Below are 19,908 nucleotides of genomic sequence, written 5' to 3'. Positions count from 1 at the left end.
ATGAACACCAGCAATCTACTCCTAATAATCTACTCCATATCCTTGATCCACCTAATACTAATCACCCCACTCACTGAAAACGTCATACCCACAATACGTAATCACCAAAGAATGGCCAATTGCGTCACACCTCAACAAAATGACAACAACCAAAACAAAATAAGAACACTAACATGCGGACAACCTCAATTCAAGGGAAAGAAAGGCCCCACCAAACCCGCACCAACAAAGCACCGACAACTGATGAAAAGCCATATAACACCAAACATGGATGACCCTTACCAAATAATTCAGTTGGGCTACATCAATGCCAGATCTGTTGTAAATAAAGCGGCAATAATAACAGATTGGATCACATCTGAAAACCTGGATCCATGACCAAAAGGACCCAATAATCCTACATCTATGCCCCCCGGGATACAAAATCACTCACTGGACTAGGAAGGAAAAGAGAGGCATAGCACTAATCCATCGATCCCACTTCACCACCGAAACCAATGCAGAGCCCATAACATCCCAGCTTGAAATCGCCTCAATTAGAATACAGCACACTACCCTGCTTAGCCACCTAAACTGTGTCCTGTTTTATAGACCACCAAGCAATTGGAATGAATGCCAACCACACTTCATGGACTTCATATCAAACTCCTGTGTAGCCAACTCTAATATATTAATACTGGGAGACATCAACCTACACCTCGAAGACCCAGACTCATCAAACGCATGTGAATGCAAAGAATTCCTCCAATTATGGGACCTTAAATGGCCACATAACCAAGCAACCCATGTCAAAGGACACACACTCGACCTTATCTCGCACAAACTGTCCACAGACAAGAACATAACAATAACGAACCATGGTCAGACCACTTCAAACTAAACCTATCCTTATAATGGCGAAAAAAGGGTTCACACAGCAAACAAGAACAAACAACACACATTACAAGAGACCAAATAGACCCAGTAACATTCTGGCAACAGATATACAATACTGATTGGACAGCACAAACGGACACAACAAATTATCTCTCAGATTGAGACAAAAGATGCAAAAACATATTAAACGAAATAGCACCCCTACAAACTGTTACGTTTCTGCTAGCAGGCTGGGGAGGAGTGGGAACCTCTCTGCTAGAGTAGCTGGAAGGGACTTACCTGCTATTGGTCAGCCCGAGTTGTAGCTGACGTCTGCAGCTCAGACATCAGTATCCAGGATCTATTTTTACCTGCTTTTCCAGGTAAACGGTGCTTTGGCGTTTGAGCTCTGTGCTTGCCTTTAGCCTTGTAGATTCTGTGTTTGTAGAGCTTGTGCTGTGGAGGAGGGGTAGTTCTGTGTTGCCCTTCCTCCCTGTTTTGTGTTCCCTAGCTGTGTGTCTATACTTGTGCTGAGTTATGTTTCCCTTCTCTGTTTGTTTCTGGGGGGAGGTGGTTAATTAGCTCCCCTGGCAGCTGGGTTTAGTGTGGGAGCAGTGTTTGTTTTGCTGTGTACTTTCTCTTGGTTTCCCTGTTCTGGCTCCTCCCCTTCCCTGTAGCTAGAGTGTGTTAACCCTTTGGTCTCTGGTTCAGAGTGTGTGTGTTCTGTAGCCAGTAGCTTTCCTCTGGCTGGTATTTCTTTGTTTTGTTCTGGATACTGTCTGCCCGGATCTGGTTCTCAGTGGGGTTCAGCTCCTTCTGTTATTGCTGCTGTTTCTAGAGTCCCCAAGCCCTGCCGGCTGCCTGCAGGTAGGGGTTCAACCCCCACTGAACAGCGGCTAAGTGCAGATGAAGACTGTTAGCTGTCCCAGTTTCGCTGTGCCTGCTATTCCTTGTGAAGTGCCGGTCGCTGCCGGCTGGTTCTAGTGCAGTGGCGTTCCTAGGGGGGCTGACACCCAGGGCGGATCGCCAATGCACCCCGCCCCCTGGGTGCAGTGCCCCCCCGGAACAGCGTGACGCCCCCCCGGCGAAAGAACTCCCGATCCCCCGGCGAAAGAACCCCCCCGGGTGCACGCCGCTGGGGGGGGGGGGGAGGGTGCCGCGCGCCTGCCGGCTCTTCATTTTCATGCTCCCTCTGCCCCGGAACAGGAAGTAACCTGTTCCGGGGCAAAGGGAGCATGAAAACGAAGAGCCGACAGGCGCATAGCACCCCCCCAGTGGCGTGCACCCGGGGGCGGACCGCCCCCACCGCCCCCCCCCTTGGTACGCCACTGTTCTAGTGTTCTCTACCTGTGAGGAACCCTGCACCTCTCCCCGAAGCTGGGGTCCTGGGTGAGTAGCTGAGGGTGGTTTCTTGCTACTGTGGTTCAGTCTACCCTGGGCTATCCTTGACTTCCTTACTGTTGGGGGAGGGAGGAGGGGGGTCTGGGCTCAAGGGCTCACGAGCGGGGTTGGAGTACAGGTAACAGATAACACAAACAAGAACCTCACGCAGACATAACTTGACACCATGGTACAACGAAGAACTGGAAAAACTAAAAACACAATCCAGGAAACTAAAATGAGCATGGAAAAAACTAAAAGTCGCACAAACACTCAACGCATGGAAACAAACACAAAGAAGTTACAAATATGCAATAAGACAAGCCAAAAGGCTGTACTACAAAACCAAAATAGGGCCAGATTACAAAGACCTTAAAAAACTATACTATGTCGTGAACAAGTTACTAGACACCTCCTTGGTCACTACTACCAACACAGACATCCCAACTGCAGACAACCTTGCCAAATACTTCAACGAAAAAATCATAAACTTATGTAACACCCTACCTCAGAACATCAATGACATCAAAAACTTCATCGAGCGTATGGACCCAATCGACAGCGAACACCCAGCGGACAGAACCTGGACAAGCTTCGCCACCCGCACAACCGAAACTGTCACCCAAGCATTAAAATGATTCTCCACTGCAAACTGGATACCTGCCCCAGTTACCTAGTAAAATCCGTTCCCACTTGCTTCATAACAGACCTCACATCCCACTTAAACTACATGCTCCAACATGGTCTCTTCCCAAAGGATAACGGAAATATCCTCACCCCTATACCAAAGGACACCAAGAAAAAAACAACTGATATCACCAACTACCGCCCAGTAGCATCCATACCACTGGCAGTCAAACTGATGGAAAGCCTGGTAACCAAGCAAATTACCAACTATCAGTGGCTTACCAAGGGGGGGCGGTGGGGGCGGTCCGCCCCGGGTGCACACCGCTGGTGGGGTGCCACACGTCTGTCGGCAACGCTTGTTCCCTGCTCCCTCTGCCATGGAACACGTTACTTCCTGTTCCGGGGCAGAGGGAGCAGGGAACGAGCGAAGCCGACAGGCGCGCGGCACCCCCCCAGCAGGTAAAAATGCACCCGGGGGGGGGGGGTCCTTTCGCCGGGGGGAGGTGTCTGTCGTTTCGCCAGGGGGGTGGGGGGGTCGCGCTGCACCTGGGGCGGGGGCGCATCGGCGATCCGCCCCGGGTGTCAGCCACCCTAGGAACGCCACTGCCGACTATATAAACAAATTCTCATTATTACATGAGTCACAATCAGGATTTTGCTCCTCCCACAGCACTAAAACAGTACTAATCACTCTATTAGCCAAATTCAAACAAGAAATTGCAACAGGCAAGAATGTTCTTCTCCTACAATTCGAAATGTCTAGTGTGTTTGACATGGTAAATCACAAAATACTATTAAACGTCCTAGAATACTTTGGAATTGGTGGTAGCGTACTCAACTGGATCAAGGGCTTCCTAACTACTAGAACATACCAAGTGAAGTCAAACTCGAATATATCTTCACCATGGAAAGCAGCTTGCGGAGTATCATAAGGATCACCACTATCTAATCTAATGATGACCCCACTAGCGAAGGCCCTATCCACCCAAGGCCTCAATCCATTTATTTACACAGACGAAGAAGTCACATTATACATCCCCTACAAACTTGATCTAATGGAAATCACCAACGAAATCAAACTCAGCCTTAGCATCATGAACTCATGGGCTGATGCATTTCAATTCAAACTTAACACAGAAAAAACACATTGTCTCATCCTTTCTTCCCAATACAACACGAACAAACCCACCCCAGACCATGCTCTATCTATCTCAGACAATCTGAAAATTCTCGGCATTATAAAAGGCTGAAACCTAACACTAGAGAATCAAGTGAAATCAACTACAAAGAAATGTTCCACTCAAACGAGTGAAACCTGTCTTCCCGAGAGAAATATTTTGCAAATTAGTACAATCTATGATACTAAGCCATCTAGACTACTGCAATGGAATCTATGCGGGATGCAAAGAACAACTTATAAAGAAACTCCAAACTGCTCAAAACATCAGCCAGGCTTATATTCGGAAAACCGAGATTCGAAAGCGCCAAACCCCTTCGAGAAAAACTGCATTGGCTTCCAATAAAAGAACGTATTGCATTTAAAATTTGCGCCCTGGTCCATAAAGTTATATACAGCGAAGCCCCGCGTTACATGATAGACCTTACAGACCTACCAACCAGAAACACAACAAGATCTGCACGAACATACCTAAATCTCCACAAGGAGCTGTAGTGGGAATTGAACCCAGTTCTCCAAGCTCAAAGTCTGCTGCACTAACCACTAGGCTACTCTTCCACTAACAATGGTCCATGTAGAATCTCCAGTAGTAGCAACATTCCATGTTCTACTGCACTAACCACTAGGCTACTCCTCCACTCAGTCAGGTAGTGCCAATATTCAGCAGCAGTACCCAGATAGCTACCAGGCAAACACAAGACAAACATTGTGCTGAATATCGGCCAAATATCAGTCATGCCCAGATAATTCCCAGCTCTGACCCCTGACTTCCCTGTCACTATCTGCTTAAGTCCAGCTTAATTTCTGTCCTAGGGCCAGCCAGCCAGATTTAAGCAGTTAAGAGTCTCTCCTGCCCAAGTAAATCGTTTTCAATTTCAACGCCTGCCATCCTTTTTAGAAAATGCGCTTAGAAAACTTTTCTCATCAGGCAGAAATGTATATTTCTGGTACTAATATAATTTGCCACACGAGCTTCTCTTCAATAGCTTTGCTTTTAGTTGCCATTCTCTTTGAAATCAAAGACGATTTGCAAAGCATTTTCTGCCCTCTGGGTCGGCGAGAAGGGATTTACTGCCTCAAATAGAAAAAAAACTCTGTCTAAGGTTCCTCTAGAGCAGAGCTTAGAAGGCAGCACATATGAGAGACAAATATTGTATGCGTAACGTGTGCATTGACTTCATTAGACAGAAACTGCAGTTATAGTTTCCACATCAAGAATACGCCTTCAACGCCTCCATTTGGTTGCTGTTGATGCTGTCAGCACAATGAGGGTGACTGGATTAGCGCTGAGTGAGCAGTTTGCATTGATAGTGTTCTTTTAGCTGATTACCAGCTATAAATTTGACACACTCTCGTTAAGTTGATGTAATGTCACCTGTGCAGTAGATTCCCCATCTCCCTTTATGTTCGAGGGATGCGAACTGTCATCTTGCTTTAAGGAGAGATCCTAAATGTGATGAACAAAGCATTTGTCAGCTTGTCAGTTTCACTGATCCGCTGCTGGAGGCTGGATGCCCTAAGCTAGACTTCAAAGATCCTGCTCCCCTGATCTCACCTCTGTTATGGGCATTGAGAGTGCACCATTGACCAGATTCTATATATGGTGTCCACAATCGCGTGCCCAAGTTGCGCACGCATTGAAATCATGTAACGAGCCATTAACTAGTGATAATTGGTGCTAACGGCCAATTATTGCAGTTATTTTGGTCCAATTAGGATTTGCACACACACATCTTGCTAAGTGCCGTTCTAGAAAGATCTGTGCAAAAATCTTTTAGCGTGCAGCTCAAAAGGGGGTGTGGTCATAGGAGGGGCGTGGCAGGGTGAGGGGTGTTCACTAAAGATGCGTGCAGTGTGATAGAATTCGTGGGATCCATGCCGGCACCCAAACATAATAGCCCTGACAAAATAGCCCTTGACAAAACAGCCTCTAACAAAATAGCTCTTGACAAAATGGCCCCTCCCACAAAATAACCCCCTAGAAAAAAATGCAGTGCCATATTCTGGGCAGCCTGATCGGGCCCTTTTATCAGGGGGCTAATTTGTCAAGGGCTATATTGTGGACAGGCCGTTTTGACCGTGGCTGTTATGTTAGGCACTATTATGTTGGGAGCTTTTTTTGGTTTAGAACTTTTTTGTCAGGGCTATTTTGTTGGGGCTATTTTGACCGGGTACCATCCGGACCTAACTTACACATGAAGATTGATACCAGGTTTCGGATGGTGTAAGTCCTCGCACCCAAAGTTTTGTGTGGAAATTGGCTCTATGTGCCAGTTTACTGAATCTAGTTCCATACTATCACAGGATCATGGGAGTAAGTCCATAAAAAGCTGCATAGTTTTAGGTTAGAGAAGAGAAGTTGCCTAATGGTTAGAGCAGCAGGCTGGGAACTAGAAGATACAGGTTCAAATCCCAAAGCAGCTCTTTGTAGCTTTGGGCAATATGGTCAGGGGTAGAGTGTCCTGGTCCTGCTGCTGCCCCCTCCCCCATAGGCCGGCTGCCTCCCTATCCCCCTGCCACTGACTTTTCCTTTGGTCCTGCAGCTAAATCGGCCATCTGTCGCTGACACTGGAACTTCTCTCTGCCATGACCTGGGCTTGTAGAAGAAGGAAGTTATGTCAGAAGGGGTAGGCCACGGCAAAGGGAAGTTCCAACATCAGCAGCAGATGGCTGATGTAGTTGCCGATGCCCCTGCCTGCCCCCCCCTTCCCCACAGCCCTGGACCCTCGAACACTGCCCAGTTGCCTGTATGGTCAGTCCGCCCCCTGCATATGGTAAACCACTCCTGTAGAATGCAAAACAAACAAACAAAAACACAAAACCCCCCATAAAGGGAGGTTCTTTATTGCATAGTCACCATGGGTCAAAGGTTACTCAAGGGCACATCTGGATCTGAAGCATTAGGCAACAAGAATGTGCATAGATGAACAGTTTCTGACCAAGTGGTGCTCAGTAATTATGCACTTAGATGTGAGGGTGAGTATTATACATACAGGAATTCACATGGGTGGAGTTTGGGCATAGTATAGGCAAAGCTCATACTTATGTGCATAAATTAAAATGTTTTATAATCTACATTCAGGCTTTTTCAATCTAGGTGCAAGCATTTATGTCAACTCTGTTGCTGAGTTTGCACCTTTAATGTTTTCACCAGTTATGCTAGTATTATATATAAAAAAAGAAGGTACCTGCTTCACTTTATAGAATAGGTTTCAAATAGGTGCTTTTCTAGCACCTAAATCTAGGTGCCCCCTTATAGAATCAACTTCCATGTGAAACGGCCCTTTCTGGCACTCCCTCAAGTCCGGGATCTGAACGGGCGGGGAGCCTCTTCAATGGGCAGACTCCTTTGGACTTTTTCACCTCATAGTCAGGGCCACCGAGAGACTGGGCCGGGCCCGGGGCAAGGTTGCCGCCGCCGCTCCCCCCTCTATCCCCGAGGTTGCCACCGCTTCCCCCTCCCCCCCCCCCGAGCTTGCCGCAGCCACTGCACTCCCTTCACCCCCCCCCCCCGAGGTCGCTGCCGCCGCTCCCCCCTCCGTCCGCCGCTGGGCCAGGCCCCCTGCATTGAAATCGCAGTCTCACCTTCATGAAAGCAGCGCTGCAGGCAGCAGAACACCTCCGGCTTTCCTTCCCTCCTTTTGTCCTGCCCTCGCGGAAGTTACATCAGACGAGGGCGGGACACAGGGAGGGAAGGAGGCCCAAAGGGAGGTGTTCTGCTGCCTGCAGGGGGCAGACGGTCAACGACGGAGGGCGGGTGGGACTGCGGCGCCGGGCCCCCCTTGGAGGCCTGGGCCCGGGGAATTTTGTCCCCCCTGCCCCCCTCTCGGCGGCTATGCTCATAGTTGATGCCTGGTGCCTCCACCTGGGAAAAAGAAGTGGTTAGTGGGATCGGAGACCCTCTTCTCCCAGCAACTCGGTCTCTGCTCTATGTTACCATATCATTTTATATTGTTTTTATGTTTATTTTCCAATATTTTATATTGTTTAATGTTTTATTCCTTACTTTATTTATATTTAATGTTTTATACCTCACTTTATTTATGTTTCATGTCCAACAGACCCCTGAGGTAGGCACTTTATGCTGAAACACGTTGCCGTGCTGGATGTTGCATGTTATTGCAACTATAAGAAATAAAGTTTTTTAGAAACTTGTGATCATCCTGCTTACGTGGTGTTTCTCAAGCCATCTCCATCTTCCTACTGTCGTTTGTTCCAGGCATTCATTAGAGCATAATAATAATAATAATAAATGTATTTATATTCTGCATTATCTCCAAATTCTAAGTGGATAACATGTCACATACATAGCATATAAGACAAAAAAAATTAAGCAAAATTATAGCATAAAAAACAAATAAGTTCATGTCATCAAACCTAATAGTAACACAGCGTTCAAGCTTCTTGCAATAAAGCTGATATAGTAGGTTCATTGCTCCACTGCTCCATACACTTGATGAAAACTAACCTGTTTAAAAAGGCACACCCTACCAATCCAACATAAATGCCTGATCTCTGCAACACAAGAAAACTAAAGTACGTAATGGACATAACACAACTCTTCTGTTGTACGATTCCCTAATGTGGCTGTGCCACATGAACTTTATCTTACCACAATATCACTTTGTATTTGTTTACACCGGAGTCTGCAAACACCTTTCCGGTACTATGTAAGCCACATTGAGCCTACAAATAGGTGGGAAAATGTGGGATACAAATGTAACAAATAAAATAAATAAAAAAGTAAATTTTTAGTTCTTTCTTAAATTGTATTATGCTTTGAACCCCTTTTGGCCAAGTGGATTGGGTGTGCTTGCAAAGACTGACACAAAGCATACACAGAAGTAGAGCCCATCAAAAGAAGGTAAGGAGAAGTCTCCGCCTTTATTACTGAAGCTCTTGCAGCTGCCTCTACACACCTGTATACACATATAAAAAATAAATTATACCCCTTTCATATTGTTAAGGTCAAAACTAATACAAAAAATAGGGAAGACTTGTCTGGGGTCTTCCCAACAGCTTGGAATAGGGGAAGACTTAATTCCTGGGCAAGGAAAAGTGCTCAGTCAGTAGCAAGCAGTGGGCTGAGAACCAGGGGCGCCAGGGCTTAAATCCAGCTTTAATTACTAATGCTCCTTGCGACCATGGGAAATTGCTTCATCCTCCAGCTTAGACTGAAAGCTCCCCTTAGCAGGGAAATATCCATAAGGATGTGCATTCATTTGAAATGACATTTGAATGTTTCATGTCATTGGCAAACAAAGATGAGTAGATAAAACATGAAAGAGCGTGCACGCTTAATGATATAATAACATAACATAGTAGATGACGGCAGAAAAAGACCTGCACGGTCCATCCAGTCTGCCCAACAAGCTTTAATCCCTTCTGGAACCATGCTTAATGATATAATGATATTGCTCCCATGATGACATAATGACAACCCCCCCCCCCAAAAAAAAAAATTAACATTCCCAGTAACGATGCCAGAAATGACATTTTCTGGCTGCACACACCTGTAAATAATTATAGCATCTGAACTGTAACCTGCCTTAAACCTGGATTTTGGGGGAAAACCCCTGAAAACAAAAAGTAAACAATCAAATCTAAAATACAAATTTTGATGGTTATTCAAGCAATGAAAGAAATCATATGAGAACTGTGACATAAGAATCCTGGTAATGGCCGCAAGGACGGAGATGCAAAAGACTTTAAATGGACTTTGGTTCCCGGGACAGATAGATGGTGTGAGAAAACATAAAATTCAGAACTGCCAAGATAAAAAAAAAAAGGCATAATATCTCTCCTATAAAACGCACAAATGTATCAACATGACCGTCCTGTACCTCATGCATTTTTTGTTTATATTTTTCATTACTAAGAGTAAGGTTGCAGGTTGCTACAAGTTAAATGTCTAGGAGGGTAACTTGTAAATAGCAGTTTCCTAGTGGCTCTTGTAAAAGGGTCAGGATGAATTGTCATTTCTCTGCTCTCTTTGTGTCAATGTATCTTTTCCTTTGCATATGGTATGGTTAATTAATTCCCCCTCCTGTGCATCTCATCTGTCCTTGGTATACATGAAGAAAGGAAGTGCTGTTGTGTTTCTCTGAGATAAGTCACTTGCTGAAGGTGAAACATTCCTACATGCTTTATGGTGTCATTCTCAACATAAGTGCTTTCTGGCCTGAAGACTGTTCAATACTATCCATAAGGAAACCCTTGGAATCCTGCCACTTCCCTTTTAAATAATAAGCTTGTTTATGTGCAGGATGTCCTTTTTGTGAAAAGACAAATCCTCTGTGATGTATAAAGGGCTGGCTCAAGAGTATCAGATGCCCTTGGTGAACCTTCAGCTCTGTGCCTCTCTAAAGGCAGCTCTGAGCCCTAACACTGCCCCTTCCCCACACCTCAGAAATTAGCATCTTCTGTTCCCTATCCTATACCCTCCGGGTTGCCAGCATTTTATCTTCCCCTCCATGGTCAGCATCTTCCATTTCCCCTTTGACCCCATCCCCAAGATGGCCAGCATCTCTCCCTCCCGTCTCTACCCTCCTCCCAGGTGGCCAGCATCTCCCCTTTTCCTCTAATCCTCCCACCCAGTTGGCCAGCATCTCATCTCCCCTTCTCTACCTCCACTCCATGTGCACCATCTGTCTCTTCTTCCTTCCCTGCTTCCATGCTGCTGCCAGTTCTCAACCCCTACCTTCTCCCATGCCAGCTCCAATCTTAAAGAAGATTGAACGCTGTGTGGGCCCTGTAAGAACAAAAACTCTGCCTCAGAGGAAGGGGAGGGGATGGAGATAAGGCAGTTCTTCAGCATGCACTTGGGCCCACCCAGTACTAACTCTCCTTTGATCATAGAGGTGGGGCCTGAGGAGATATAGGTATAGCAGTGGCAGGCCCAACATCAGCACGGGGAAAGGATCTTGCACGCACCAGAGCATCACTAGCACTTCCAAATTCTGCTACTCTAGGCAGACATCTATTCTGCCTAATGTTTCAGCCAGACCTCAATGTATAAGGCAGTGATTCCCAAACCTTTAGAGTTTCAGGATATCTACAGTGAGTATTTCTGAGAGTGATTTGGATACACTGCCTCCTTGGTACGCAAATCTCTCTCATGCATAAACATTGTGGATATCGTGAAAACCTGACTGGCTGAGGTTCATCCAGGACAGGTTTGGGAATCACTGGTATAAGGAGTGAGTGCATGTAAAACTGTGTCCCTTTATCCAGCTTCAGTGTAGAGATAACACATCTATAATACAAGGTAAAAGAGGGATTTGGATTTTTCCTTTCTTTGTCCTTTCGCTCATTGCTTGCTTCAGAGAAAGGTAGCGCTGCTGCTTGTGAGAATATTTAAATAAAGCAGTGTGGTGACAGAAAGGTGGGAAGTGTTGCAGGCTCCCTGCCCCTAGGATAATGAGGGTCAGGGATAGTGTAATAAAACTGGTAATGCCTTATGTTCTGCATTTCTTCCTTTGTCATGACTGTTTCTCATTGCTGTCCAGGTTTGCATGGTGAAAAGCTTTGCTTCCTTTTATTTTTCATTTAGGTTTCTAATTTCACTTTGTTCCGTTTTATTTTAACGGGTGTTGGAACAAAATACATTTTGGATTGGAAAAAGCACAGTGGAGGGTAGTTCTGTACCAATGCACCGAATTAGGTGCCTAGAGGGCACATGTGTGGCACCAACTCTATAAAGTAAAGGAGGTGCCTACTTTCCTTATAGAATACAAGCAAAAAAGTCCGTTTAGTGAAAAAATGAAATGGACGCTAGCAAGGGTATCGTCTAAGCGTGTTCTCGTCTCTCTCCCCTGCCCTCCCCTCCATGTCCAGCAATTCTCCCCTCTTCTGCCCTCCCATCTCATCCATGTCCAGCGATTCTCCCCTCCCCTCCATACCTGAGGTCGCAGCGGCGGCAGGCTCGACTCGGCTCGCGTCGCCTCCAGCCTTCCCTCTCAGTGTCCCGCCCTCCTCTGACATCATTTCGTCTTTCCGCGAGGGCAGGACACTGAGAGGGAAGGGAACGCTGGAGTTGAGCTGACATATGCTCATTAGCATACGGTTATGAACCCAGCCAGCCAGCCATCCAGGGACGCAGATTGACCAATTATTATATAGAGAGATTAGCATTAAAGTTAGTGTAAGGGTTTGCAACTAAATTGTCAAAACACACATGTAAGTACAGGATCCAATATTCAGCCAACAGCGATCGGCGTGCGGCTGACTACTACTGGCGTTAAATCCAGAAATTCAGTGCTGGGCCATGTCCGAGCATGGGCATTGAATTTCTGGGTTTCAGGAGGCAACTACCGCATAGTCGGTTAAGTGTGATATTCAGCACTTAAACGTCTATGGGTTGCCACATGGAGGGGCCCTTTTACTAAACCATGGTAGGGCTAATGCATGGGTAGCGAGTGCCAAATTGACACTACCACTGGGGTAGCGTGGGCGCCCAGCAGTCACGAGCTGTTTGCTGACGGTAATTTTCAGTGCAGCCATATTTTATTTATTTATTTATTTATTTGCTGCATTTGTATCCCACATTTTCCCATATTGCTGCACATTGCTTGATTACCACACAAGTAGCAAGTGAGCCCTTAGTGCAGAGGACTTTGATCCTGGGGAACTGAGTTCGATTCCCACTGCAGCGCCTTGTGACTCTGGGCAAGTCACTTAACCCTCCATTTGGCCTGGTACAAAATAAGTACCTGAATATATGTAAACCACTTTGAATGTAGTTGCAAAAATCTCAGAAAGGCGGTATATCAAGTCCCATTTCCATTTGAGATTCTACATGGAATGTTGCTACTATTGGAGATTCTACATGGAATGTTGCTGTTGCTACTATTTGAGATTCTGGAATGTTGCTACTATTTGAAGATTCTTCATGGAATGTTGCTACTACTGAGATTCTGTTGCTACTATTTGAGATTCTACATGGAATGTTAATGTTGCTATTCCAATAGCAACATTCCATTTAGAAGCCTGCCCTTGCAGATCAGCAACGCGGCCGCACAGCCTTCTGTTTCTCTGAGTCTGACGTCCTGCACGTATGTGCAGGATGTCAGACTCACAGAAACAGAAGCCTGTGTGGCCGCATTGCTGATCTGCAAGGGCAGGCTTCTACATGGAATGTTGCTAGTGGAGGAGTAGCCTAGTGGTTAGTGCAGTGGACTTTGATCCTGGGAACTGAGTTTGATTCCCACTGCAGCTCCTTGTGACTCTGGGCAAGTCACTTAACCCTCCATTGCCCCTGGTACAAAATACCTGAATATATGTAAACCGCTTCGCTTTGAATGTAGTTGCAAAAACCTCAGAAAGGCAGTATATCAAGTCCCATTTCCCTTTCCCTATTTGAGATTCTACATGGAATGTTGCTACTATTGGAGATTCTAGATGGAATGTTGCTACTATTGAGATTATGTTGCTATTATTTGAGATTCTACATGGAATGTTGCTATTCCACTAGCAACATTCCATGTAGAAGCCTGCCCTTGCAGATCAGCGATGCGGCCACGCAGGCTTCTGTTTCTGTGAGTCTGATGTCCTGCAGACGTCAGACTCACAGAAACAGAAGCCTGCACAGCCATACTGGAACAAAACAAAAATGTCCAGGTCTAAGATGTTTTGAGCTAGACCTGTTTTTATTAGGAATAAGGCACAAAAAGGAGCCCTAAATAACCAGATGACCACTGGAGGGAATCAGGAATGACATCACCTCCCCTTATTCCTCAGTGGTCACTAACCCCCTCCCACCCCCCCAAAAATGTGATGAAAATCATTACTTACCAACCTCTATGCCAGCCTCAGATGTTATACTCAGGTCCATTAGAACAGCATGCAGGTCCCTGGAGTAGTCTAGTGTTGGGTGCAGTGCACTGCAGACAGGTAGACCCAGGTTCTTACCTCCGCCTACCTGTTACACCTGTGGAGGAAACTGTGAGCCCTCCAGAACTCACCATAAACCCACTGTGCCTACAGATAGGTGCCCCCTTCACCCATAAGGGCTATGGCAGTGGTGTACAGTTGGGGATTTGGGGTTTTGGGTGGGTTTGTGGGGGCTCAGCACACAAGGTAGGGGAGCAATGGTGTATCTGGGAGCAGTTTATGAAGTGCACTGCATTGCCCCCTAGGGTGCCCTATTGCTGTCCTGGGATGTCAGGGGGACCAGTGTACTAAAAATGCTGGGTCCTCCTACATCCCAATGGTTTGATTTGTGCGTTTTGCACTTGGACATTTTTTTTTAGGGGAGGGGTTGAAAATGGACCAAAAAACAAACCGTCCAAATCACAAAACGTTGTTCGGAACAGTATTTTCGAAACCAACAGATAGACGTTTTTCGTTTTTGAAAATTACCTTCTTTCCTCTTCAGGTTTTGGACGTTTTGCAAAACTTCCAAATTCGGACTTAGATGTCATATTGAAAACTAGTAAAAAAGCCCCGTTTCTGATGCAAATGAAACGGGGGCTAGCAAGGTTTTCTTCTGTGTGCATGTGGGAGTGTGTGTGTCCCTGCCCTCTGCCCTCTGCCCTCTCTCCCCTCCCCCCTCTGAGTCCTTCACTGCTTTGCTGTGTTTTCCTTCACTGACTGTTTGTGTTACAGAGAGGGCGGGGCAGACACTCATGGGGAAACCGGATATCTCTCCCCCTTCACACTTCCGGCTGGAGGCTTCATAGAACGTTGGTGTTGCCTTTTATATAGAGAGATAGCCCTCCACGCCATACTTTGTATTGTTATATGAATATTTTTACTGCTTTAATTGTCTATTGCTTATATTTTGATTTATTCTTACTGTACACCGCCTTGAATAAATTCCTTCAAAAAGGTGGTAAATAAATCCTAATAAATAAGTAAATATCAAGTGGTAAAAGCGCATTACCGGGGGATGCGCTGAGGCATCCCACGGTAGTTTGCCCATCAGCATGCACTGCTCCTGCGCTAAAAAAATATGTTTTGTTTTTGGCGTGTGCTCTGCATTCCTTCCATAGGAGTGCTTTTACTAGATGCTGCAGTAGTGTAGGTGTGTGCTTTGGCCGCACGCAGAATCACTTTTCAGTGCATCTGTAAAAAATGCCTTTTTCTGGGAGGGCCAAAAATGGATGCACGGCAAAATGAAATTTGGCGCGTGTCCATTTTCGGTCGCAGGGGCGTAGCCAGACCCCCCCCGCCGCCGACCCCCCCTCCCGCCACATTGGACCCCCCGCCGCTGCAACAGCAAACCCCCCCGCTGCCGCTGCAACCGCAACCCCCCCCGCCGCTACTGCCTGCCTGACCCCTGCCCCGCCGCCGCATTAGGTACCTTGTTTGCTGGCGGGGGTCCCCAATCCCCGCAAGCCGAAGAGTCTTCTTCAGCGCCAGTTGACTCCGGCGCCTTCGTTGTGTGATCATCTTTTTCTGACGCCTTACGTCCTGCACGGGGCTATATGCACGGTGCAGGATGTAAGGCATCAGAAATAGATGATCACACAACGAAGGTGCCGGAGTCGACCGGCACTGAAGAACTCTTCGGCTGGCGGGGATTGGGGACCCCTGCCAGCAAACAAGGTACCTGATGATGCGGTGGGGCAGGGGGTGGGTGGCGGTGGCGGGGTCAAATGTAGAGGGGGCCCCACGTAGCTACGCCCCTGGGTCTGAGGCCTTACCGCCAGCCATTGACATAACGGTAAGATCTCACGTGTTAACCGGGTGGTAATGGTCAACACACGTCCAAATGCCGATTACCACCTGCGCGCCAGAAAATAAAAAAATTTTCTGATGCACGTGAAAATTGAAATTACCTCCCAGGCCACGTGGTAGCTGGGCAGTAACTCAGAATTGGCATCCGTTGGGCACACGTACACGCTTACGCGGCTTAGTAAAAGGGCCCCGTACTTTCTAAGAAATTGCTTCTGACTGGGAAACAACCTAAGAGTTGTTTCTCTCCTCTTCTGTGATGAATGCAGTACTTTTACTAGCTGGGAAATGTAAGAGATGGTAGAAGGTAGGGATGGAATTCAATAATTTGCAGGTCCAAAAGGTTGAGCTAAATATTTCATTCTTGATTCATAATTTATACAATACCATCTCCCCTTATAATACCTGTCAGCTGGATTTAGGACTTTTTATATGTTGATAATATAATCATACAGTCCCTCAGCCAGTTTCTCCCACCACTTATCCGTCTGATGACGGCAGGAGGCATTTGCCTTTCTGCATGCTGTGTCAATTACAGTCTGACAGGGTGAATAGCTACGGTAGCTGTCATGTAGTACTGTCTTTGTCATAAATAATTTGAAAGAAATTCCTGCTGGATGTTACTCATTTTCTAGAGAAATGACCAACAAGAAACTAATCAACTCTCTGGGAGTCTCAAGGCATTCCAGTCTTCGCTACTTATTTATTCTGGTCTTGATTCGTTGACTTAGGAAGAATAAAAATAATCGTGCCCTCTGCTTAAGAAATGCAGGCATAGGTAACCACAGGTAGCTCAGAAAATGCAGATAATTCCCCTGGCACATCGTTTCAGCTTGGCCTACGCCTCACAATGCACATTAATGATAATAGGAGTAATAATCATGTAACGCTGGTCCTGTTGCTTTGGGGCTGAGGGTGACCCTAGGAGTGGGTACGCGGTGTCTAAAAACATTCATTCTCCTTATAATCTTCTCCCCCAAGCACACAGGCTGGCGTAAGGGTCCCTGGTGCTGGCTTTGAAGTTGGAATAACATCTGGAGTGGAGGAGTGACCTAGTGGTTAGAGCACTGGTCTTGCAATCCAGAGGTTCTGCCCTGAACACGCCCCTGGCACTCCCCCTTGAGATTTGGACGCACTTCTGGTGGACTTCAGAGAAAAACATCTAAAAATAGGTTTCGAAAATACTGATTTGGATGTTTTTGTGAGAATAACGTCCAAATGCTGAGTTATGCCACTTTTTGGATGTTTTTCTCCTTTGAAAATGAGCCCGATAGTATACTACTTACAATGTCAACACAATAGTGCCTACCGCAGCTTATTAAAAGGCCCCAAAGTTAGGACAGTCTTTTTGCTTTCGGTCCTTTATACTCTTACTTAACAAATTAGTGAACTGAACATTGATGCTAAACTGTTAAGTGCCGGCCAGTGGTGTAGCCACAAGTGGGCCTGGGTGGGCCGCGGCCAGTGGTGTGCTGGAGCGGGCTCTCACGGGCTCGCGAGAGCCGTTTGTTAAGTTTTTAAGAATTTTGGGAGCCGGTTGTTAAAGTAGGCCTCCCCATGGCTACTTTAACAACTGACTCCCAAAATGTGGTCTTGGGCCCCCTCCTGAATTCTCTTTTACTTTGCTGGCAGTGATGCTGGCCCCACCAGCCAAGTAAATAGACTGCTGCTGCTCTCTGCTCCTTCTTTCTGACTCTGTTCATCAGGCTGGGACTTTTCATGCAAGCGCAAGAAGGTTCCATCATGCTGCTCAAAGCCAGAAACAAGCAGCAGAGAATGGTGGCCGTCCATTTATTGGCTGGTGAGGCTCAGCAAAGGTATGCCTAGTGTGCCCGCACAAGGGAGGGGAGAGAGAGGCATGTATTCCCCCTCCCCCCAGATTTCAGGGCCGGCTATGCTCGGATAGAGAGCCTGTTGTTAAAAATTTACCAGCACACCCCTGGCCGCGGCCCACCTAATTTGGACTCAACCCCACCCCAAATTGTGGCACTCTTTCTGTGGCTGGCAGGGATCTCTAAACCCTGCCAGCTGAAGACTTTCTCCTTCTTGGGCAACCAGTGCTCTTCCAAATGGCAGCCAACAGCACTTGCCTCAAGCTGATGCCAACACCAGCCCCTCTTCGTATGCTCAGTTTTCATGCATGTGTAAGCACTGAGCATATGTGGTCTGCCAGTGTTATCATCAACTCTAGACAAGTGCTGCCGACTGCTGTTTGGAAGAGTTCTGGCTGCCTGAGGAGGAGGAAAATCTTTGGCTGGTGGGGTTTGGGCATCTCACCAGTTCAGGTATTTAATATTTTGAGACTGCAGTGGTCGGGGGTAGGGGTGAAGGGGCAGTCAGAAGAGAGAGGAGCAGGGCCGGGGGGGGGGGGGTGTAATTCTGTACCATCCGCTTTGGGCTCAGGCCCACCCAAAATCGACCATCTAGCTACGCCCCTGGTGCCGGCTCTCCCATGCTTCACTCACAGACCACCCCTGGCACTAACCGGACAGTGCTGCTGCACTCAGAGCCGATATTCAGTGACACCGTCTTGTTAAAAATATCAGCGGCCGGCTCATTCAGTGTGGTTTAAGTGGGCAAAAGCCTTTTCTTCCCGCTTAAACCATGTTGAATATTGAGCCCATCAAAATTAACCATTGGACATCAATAGAACAGCAGAAAGCATGGGATTCAGTTTGAATGGCCTTCAGAGACTTTTTGTGACAGCCTTGTAGTTTGCTATCCCAAGCCGGTCTGCCAATATTAATGCTCGTTTAAAACTGGCAGGCGCTTGCATTGTTTGTTGTCAGCATATCATAAATCAGCTCCTCTTTTCTAAAGGAACAATTGGTGCTTATATCATAAAAAAAAACTGAAAAGAAAAATTCAATTTTCTGATTACATTTATCCAGCTCAAGCAATATGTCTTTGCAATAAAACTTAGAAAAAGTACATACGGTTAGGTCGCTTGTTAATCTTTTGGTGGCTTTATCACATTTGCCAATAAAATACAATAACCTGTATGTCTAGCCAGGTTTTTATAGAGGTATAGAAATTGCTCAGAGGGTACATTTATGGGAAAGCCCCTGATATCCGATGGCTTTGAGTTTAAAATTTAACATCCTGACATTCAGTGACTCTTATCCGGTAGGAATGGGCTAGCAATGAGTTTTTATGTTGGTAATTGTCCTGAAGGACTCATGGAACTAGCTTCACTGTGAGGCGTCCTGGGTTGGATTTTATGGGTTATCCCAGTTCAGCAAAACAGGGCTTCTAGCTGACTTCCAAAGCCACACTGATCAGTGTCACTTTCTTAAAAAGTATACATATTGTAGACAGGGTAAATGTTCATCACCCTGCAATAACTCATTGCTCAGCAGTACCGCATTCCATCCAATATATTTAGGTTATTTAATTCCCTTTACCTCCCATTATCTCTCATATTTTCAAGAGCCACCTGGGGGGGGGGGGGAGATTCCCCAGGTCTGGCCTCCAAGAGCGGCCTGGCGCCAGGGTCTGTCTCTCTCCTGCGTGTCAGGACCCGGGTGATTATGTAATGCAATAACCTTGGTCCCGGCACACAAGAGCCAGAGAATGACAGACCAAGAGAGATAAGGGGGTGGAGATGGCAGCTATCCAAGTGTGGGGGGGGGGGGGGGCAAGGGGAGGCAAGGCGGTGGCCTGGGGGTGGCGGCACCTGCAGTGGCCCTGTCCCAGGCCTGGATCTGTCTCTCAGTGGCACTGACCTTCTCTGGCTTGATCAGTTTGTGCTGTCCCAGAGCCGGGGGGGGGGGGGGGGGGGAAGAAATGGAAATGGGACTTGATATACCACCTTTCTGAGGTTTTTGCAACTACATTCAAAGCGGTTTACATATATTCAGGTACTTATTTTGTACCAGGGGCAATGGAGGGTTAAGTGACTTGCCCAGAGTCACAAGGAGCTGCAGTGGGAATTGAACTCAGTTCCCCAGGATCAAAGTCCACTGCACTAACCACTAGGCTACTCCTCCACTCCACCAGCTCCCCTTATAAGCAGCACAATCATTCTTTATTTTCATTGCCTGGGCTTGTCCCTCCACAGATCCAGTCCTGATTAGCTACAGAGTTGAAACAGGCTCTGGCCCCAGTGTGGTAGAGGCAGTGGTGTGCTGGAGCAGGCTCTCACAGGCTCGCAAGAGCCGGTTGTTAAGTTTTTAAGAATTTTGGGAGCTGGT

The 19,908-nt window shown here is 46.7% G+C and overlaps 1 protein-coding gene and 1 long non-coding RNA gene across 10 annotated transcripts in view; one reads left to right on the top strand and one right to left on the bottom strand.

Annotated features, from left to right (window-relative positions):
• LOC115472873 (disabled homolog 1-like) overlaps positions 1-19,908 on the top strand; it is a 610,553-nt gene that overhangs the window by 326,571 nt on the left and 264,074 nt on the right. The window lies entirely within an intron of this gene.
• Positions 1,048-2,507, bottom strand: LOC115472875. Its single transcript, XR_003942573.1, has 3 exons — positions 2,389-2,507; positions 1,152-1,155; positions 1,048-1,077 (listed from the first exon to the last, which is right to left on the bottom strand). It is a non-coding gene; the product is annotated as an uncharacterized LOC115472875 (long non-coding RNA).

Source organism: Microcaecilia unicolor, chromosome 6, assembly GCF_901765095.1.
Source record: "Microcaecilia unicolor chromosome 6, aMicUni1.1, whole genome shotgun sequence".
NCBI lineage: Eukaryota > Metazoa > Chordata > Amphibia > Gymnophiona > Siphonopidae > Microcaecilia > Microcaecilia unicolor.
The sequence above is the reverse complement of the archived record's forward strand: the minus strand, read 5'-3'. Positions and strand labels throughout refer to the sequence as shown.